General features: G+C 33.2%; 1 non-coding gene across 1 annotated transcript; it reads left to right on the plus strand.

Moving 5' to 3' along the window:
* Positions 1-1,466: 1,466 nt before the first annotated feature.
* Positions 1,467-1,573, plus strand: LOC139850993 (small nucleolar RNA R71). Its single transcript, XR_011760361.1, has one exon. It is a non-coding gene; the product is annotated as a small nucleolar RNA R71 (small nucleolar RNA).
* Positions 1,574-7,041: the final 5,468 nt, after the last annotated feature.

A 7,041-nucleotide genomic window follows, 5' to 3' on the forward strand; every position in this document is an offset into this window, starting at 1 on the left:
GGTTTGGTGGGTTTCAGATTTGAAAATTTTAGCTCAAAACTTATGGTTTTGTGTCACCCACTTGCTAACCTTGTATTGGGAAAGCAACACGTCCAGCATACTTGCTCCGTATATTACCTTTCGGTAAACTACCGTCCGGTTATAAAGGAAAGCGTTGAACAAGCAACTGTTAAGGCAATGTCCCGTGACATGCTTTTGTTCATGGTCTAAAACGTGTCGGATGCAATTACTATCCTTTGTAGGAGTAATAGTAAAGATCACCCTATAATTTTTCGGTCTGGCACAAGGTCCTATCTTCGACCATGCTATGCAACCACCGTTCTTACGGTTGACACCCGAATTGGTTCAAGTGACCTAATGAATTTTGGTGAATTCTTAGGATTTTACGTTCAATGGTAATGAACGGATTGAAAATAGGTTTTCAGAAAACAAATCGGTTTGTAATTTTGATCAAAATATTTTCTCGTTCAAGCTCGAGTTTAGATATCATCAAATTCCATGAGTTTGTAATTCTCAGTCTTTAAAATCAATCTCAAGGATTGAGTAATATCAGGCTTAAATGCTGATTTTTAATCTTTAAGGAGATTATCCTTTTCTGGGGGTCTGATTCATTAGTCTTATCAAGCTAAATTGCACGGTGCCCTCCCCATTTTACGAGACAGATCCTCTCATGGTTAGGATAAGTCTGACCACTTGACGACCCTGTTTGATGCTGAGGTCCGTGGATTTCCTGCTGATTTTAGAGATGACTTTTCTACTGGTTGTGTGTCATGATTTTGTTGTTGATATGGTAATTGAGGTAATGGTTGTTGTCAACCTACATCATAACTTCTTCAAAGTTAGATTTCTTCACTACTGGTTGCGTGTTATGATTTTGTTGTTGATATGGTAATTGAGGTAACGGTTGTTGTTAAAAATTTTGTTGAGGTGGAAATGGAGGTTTGTTTCTATTGAAAAAGCCAGGTGGTCCATTTCTTTGAAAAGCAAAATTCTTCGGGTTTTGATATCCTGGGTTTGCAGGTTGATAATTAGAATTTCCTCCTTGAAAATTTCCTTGTCTTTGATTGGCCATAAAATTAACTTGTGCTACTGAGTTCATTGGCCGATCATTGATATCACAATCTTTTGTGAAATGTGGTTGTCCACAGATTTCACATCCTACTTATAATGCTAAAACTGTTGAATTTAGTTTCTCTATTTCTCTTCCAAACTTTTTGAATTGATTCGACAGTGAAGCTATGATTGTGTTGTTATCTTCATTTTCTTCAAGGCTTGCCACCATCCTTCTAGGTAGTTGATCTCTAGACGGTGTCCATTCAAAAGTATGAACTGACATGTCTTCTAACATGTCATACGCTTGATTTGGTGATTTGTACATAAAAACTCCTCCAGCGGAGGAATCTAATATACCACGAGTATGTTCATCAATACCACGATAAAAAGTTTGAACTATTTGCCCTTTTTGCAATCCATGTTGCGGACAATTTCGTAATATTCTTTTTAATATTTCCCATGCATCATAAAGAGTTTCATCTGAATTTTAGTTAAAAGTGGTGATTTCAGTTCTAAGTCTTTCGGCTTTTGCTAGTGGGAAAAATCGGGTAATGAATTTTTCTCTTAATTCGTTAAAAGTTGTGATAGAATCAGGTTTTGATGCTTTCAACCATGCTTTTGCGTCTCCGATTAACGAGTACGGAAAAGTTCTTAACTTAAATGCATCTGAAGAAACATCTTTGTTTTTGTACAGTTCACATAAATCTTCAAAAGCTTCTAAATGTTCTATCGGATTATTATTAAGTCTTCCGTCGAATTGGTTTTCACGAACCATGTGCATAAACTGCCCCTTGACTTCCCAGTTTTCAGCCTCAATTTCAGGTCTTCTTATAGGTGCAAGTCCGAGAGGGGGAACAGTTTGTCTGGTATTCCACATCGGTAGATCATTTGGATCAGGTGTTACTTCAGCCATTTCTTCTTTAATGACGATGGTTTCAGGTTCAGTTTTGATTTCTGGTTGACCACTAGTTTCCTACTTGTTTTTTGATATTTTTCGGTGTTTTCGGTTGACTAGTACTACCTAATTTTTTTTGTTTTTCTTGTTTTAATCCTTTGTTCAAGTTTCTTTCAGGTTCTGGATTAAGTGCAACGAGTTTAGGATTTTCTGAACGGGTCATACAATTACAAAATTGTATGTAGTCTTGAAGGATTTATTCACTAAGTGTATGAACATTGAACTTTCTTGAAAATGAATTTTCACGAAAGGATCGAATAACTAAAAACAATGATAAAAACCTTTAAACAAACAGATTTTCCTTCTGATTTTACCCACGTTTTGAATAGCCAAAAGATGCAGCAGAGGGGCAGGATTCGTTTGGTCCCAATATAATTGGGTACTGTTTGGCTCCAATAACCCAGTCCACGTACAAATCCAACTATTACTACGAATCAGAAAAATTATCTATTTATTTAACTGCCAACTTTTTCCCCAGCAGCGGCGCCAAAAAGTTGATGTGCTTGAAGATCGTGTCCTTTTATTTTGATCGAATTTAGATTGAATTTATTACACGAATTGGTTGTGATTATATGGTGTTCTTATGATTTCGAATTGATTTCACACATATAGGAAACTTTGTCCTATCCGTATAGTAATAGTTCATTTGGTAAATCCGGTTCATTCCACAGGGAAATGGAGTTTTCAAGGATTTAATCGCTAAAAGTTAATCTATTAAAAGGGGGATTTTGGATTAGGGTTTACTACTTAATTGAACGGAATTTAAATTTAACTAAAACGAAATAACTAAATTAACGACAATAAAAATACAATTTAACTAATTTGACAAAATAGAAGAAATAAGGTTTTTCATGGCAATATAGCAAAATAGTAAAAAGTAATTAAAATTTACTATATGGTAAAAAGTGAAATTGAAGAGATTTAAAATAAGGTAAAGTAGTGGCTACTAAAATATGTCCCCTCTGGATTTATGGATTGTTTTTAAGTCCGGTTATGATGTTTTAATATATATCCTTATATTTTATCTTCCGATTTATAAAGATTTAACTAACTAAAATTAAATCTAACTTTCGTTTCGATCTCGTTTTAGCGAATTAAATTATACCCCGATTATTTAAATTAAGATTTAATCCAGTTTTTACTTTCGTTAAAACCAAAATTATAACGGTCTTACCCTTTTTATAATTACACGATTATATAAGCTATAATATTACCCAAACCATCGAATCACACTTCTAAATTGTTGTCAATAATTTGTTCATATGTCCGTCTAGATCACCGAGGTGTTGAAGCACAATTTATGTCAATTTAATGCACTTTCGTTTATCAATTTTAATAAATTATGTGATAAGGGTGAAAATATTTAATTATATAACAATGGGTCGGTGATTAAACTTAATATTAAAAATAGTCAAAGTTACATCATAATATTATAATATGGTTCAATCCATTTGTCCAGAGGTTCTACATTTTAGTTACCACTATGGATATTTAGTTGGACATTATAACGGCGTAAAAATATAAATTATATAAAATGGACATGGTATCAATAATAATAATAATAATAAATGATAACAATAATAAATAATAATAATAACGATAGTAATAATAACGATAATAACGATACGTGAAAATAAAGTTGGAACGTGGAGACTTACAGCGAGTTGGAACGGTAAAAAGCGATATAATTAGCGTAGCGGTACCCGGACAGAACTCCGACTTAAAACCCGTAATTTAAATGTTACAATAACCTTATTATTAAAATAAACTTAAATTAAAATTATAATATAAATATATATATATATATATATGTATTACAGAAGAGAAAAGAAAATATATATCTATAAAGCTCGAGCAAACTGGCTTTTTATAGATATGTGGCCTGCTATAGTAACCCATGCGATCGCATGGCCGCCAGATCCAGCTCACAATTTTTTGGATTTTTACTTGTCGACATATTATAAAAATATATATAATATATAAATAATTTATATAATTATTTAAATATTATATTATATTCTTGTGCATAGTTGACTCATAATTTTGGCTCCGATGTCTCGTACATTTACGCCCAGTTTATGTCTCAGTCCCGGTTTGTTGAACGTCTTTTCGTACAATTTAATATCATGTAATTTGCGTTCCGCGACTTGCATTCTTGTCAATCTTTAGACGTTTTTCTTCGATAATTTAAACCACTTGGAGTGTAACTTGTACGTTTGAGCATTTTGGACGTTTTTGCCTTTTAAATCTTCATTTTTGACTTTAAATCTTCATTTTTGAGCGTTCTTCGTCTTTCGTTTTCGCACTTATTTATTTAAACAATTACAACTAAAAATAAGGAAATTACAATTAAAAACATTACATTTTGGAACGATATTGTGACTAAATATATGTTCGTTTGGAGCAATATCAATTATCCCTACACTTGAACGTTGCTTGTCCTCAAGCAATATAGAACTTGAAATAAAACAAACTTCACACTAATCACTTCTTTATTCTTCACACTTTATACATCAGTGATTTTAATATGGTGATATAAACAAAGATAGTAACGATAGAACCATGGTTAAAGGTGGGTGTGCCATCCACAGTTGCCTCGGGTTCAGGTCAACGACACTTGCAATCAAATAGCCGATTTACTTTCGGTTTCCAAAGCAAAGTGCACATTTGAAAGGCGGTTTAAAGTCCCACGTGACTATGAAAATTTAGATCCTTAAGGATATTGGATCTTAATGAAAACTTTTGATCTTTTGAAAATTCAAGCTAGCTTTTACCCTAGATAAGTTTTCCGATTAAACCCTTTATCGGTGTTGCAAATTGTTTTTGTGGGTGTTGTGGGTTTCAGATTTTAAAATTTTAGGTCAAAACTTGCGGTTTTGTGTCACCCACTAGCTAACCTTGTATTACGAAAGCAATACGTCCAATATACTTATCCCGTATATTACCTTTCAGTAAACTACCGTCCGGTTGTAAAGGAAAGTGATGAACAAGCAACTGTTAAGGTAATGTCTAATGACATGCATTTGATTATGGTCCACAACGTGTCGAATGCAATTACTATCCTTTGTAGGAGAAATAGTAAGGATCACCCTATAATTTTTCGGTCTGGCACAAGGTCATGTCTTCGACCATGCTATGCAACCACCGTTCTTACAGTTGACACCCGATTTGGTTTAGGTGACCTAATGAATTCTTGATGAATTCTCAGGATTTTACGTTCAATGGTAATGAACGCATTGAAAATAGGTTTTTAGAAAACAAATCGATTTTAATTTGATCAAAATATTTTCTCGTTCAAGCTCGAGTTTAGTTATCATTGAATTCCATGAGTTTGTAATTCTCAATCTTTAAGGTCAATCTCAAGGATTGAGTAATATCAGGCTTAAATGCTGATTTTTAATCTTTAAGGAGATTATCCTTTCTAGGGGTCTGATTCATTAGTCTTATCAAGCTAATTTGCACGGCGCCCTCCCCATTTTACGAGACAGATCCTCTCATGGTTAGGATAAGTCTGACCACATGGCGACCCTGTTTGATGCTGAGGTCCGTAGATTTCCAGCTGATTTTTGAGAAAACTTTTCAAGGTTTTTCGTAGACTCTACAACTGGTCTGGACGACAACTTCCTGACCTAAATCAAGAAGCGCGTTTCTTTTTCTGAAGACTTTACTTCATTTTAATGATGGAATTGATTCATCATGTAGATCCATCTTTTCTGATATTTATATTATAATTTACTGGGTAAAACAAATTTATACAGCCCAAAGCAAAAGTACCTGCAATGAACTTCGCACAAACATGTGATAACAGCTCATATATATTGACAAATCTCCCCACACTTGGCTTTTTTCATGCGTCTTTTTATTTATAATAAATAAATTCAAGCGTTTTAGTTGTTTCTTAATTTATGTCCTTTTTTAAGGTTAACAATGATTTCGGTACCCGCACCTAGTTTTATCGTTCATAAACATATTAAACAAGATTTGAATTCATTTAGTTAAATTGTTTTTTTAAAATTTTCACAAAATTTAGAAAATAAGTCAAGTGTATAAACCCGAGAGAATTTATAACCCCTCCCCACACTTGAGATCATGCAATGCCCTCATTTTCAATGAAATCAGACTAAATTAAATTCACGAGGGCAATTAGAATAGAAAGGGAGTTAAAACCTCTTTAGTTAAAAAGTCGTAACTTGCGGAATTTGTTTAATCTGTTGATGTTGATTTGTCCGTCATTCAAAATTTTCCGTCATCTTTTCATATGTTTCGCTAAAAATTGGTTGCTTTTGCTAAACTGAATTTCAGTCTTTGAAAATGCGTCTTTTACCCTTATTAGTACATAAAATAAACTACAAACATATATACATATTTTTGAAGTTTGGTATATTACCCCACATTCATATAATATTTTTGGCATACTTTAGATCAATAATATTAAAAATAATGATAACAAAATTTTTCGCCCCGTCCTTGGGTAAAGCAATTTCGGTTCTATGACCTAGTGTTCAACTCACGATGAATTTTAGAAATCATTTTTTTAAACTTAATGAAATAAAGTAAATTTTGTTTTTAAAATTCACACAAAACTTAAATTTAAAAAGAATATTAATTTCATACAAAACAAAAAAAATTCAGAATGGAGGGAGAAGACTAGTTCTTTAGTGTCTGCTAGCGGAAAAGACCAATCGGGCTCCACTCTCGAAATAATTTGAAACGTTTTAAGAAGGCGAGTAGTTAGCTAAAATTACCCTGTATTCATTTTTCCTTAGGGTAGAATGTGATGTCATCTCTTTCAGTGTTGTTGAACCCTTCATAGTAGAATTTAAGTCTGTGACCATTCACATTGAAAATACCACCATTCTTGTCATATAACTCTACGTATCCGGATGGAAATGCTTGTTTTACTTCATACGGTCCCCTCCATCGGGACTTAAGTTTCCCAGGTGAAAACTTAAAACGTGATTGAAAAACTAGAACTTTGTCCCCTGGTTCAAATGTTTTCTTCTCTTTTAAGCGAGCATCGTGCCATTTCTTAG

This window comes from Rutidosis leptorrhynchoides, chromosome 5 (genome assembly GCF_046630445.1).
Source record: "Rutidosis leptorrhynchoides isolate AG116_Rl617_1_P2 chromosome 5, CSIRO_AGI_Rlap_v1, whole genome shotgun sequence".
Classification (NCBI taxonomy): domain Eukaryota; kingdom Viridiplantae; phylum Streptophyta; class Magnoliopsida; order Asterales; family Asteraceae; genus Rutidosis; species Rutidosis leptorrhynchoides.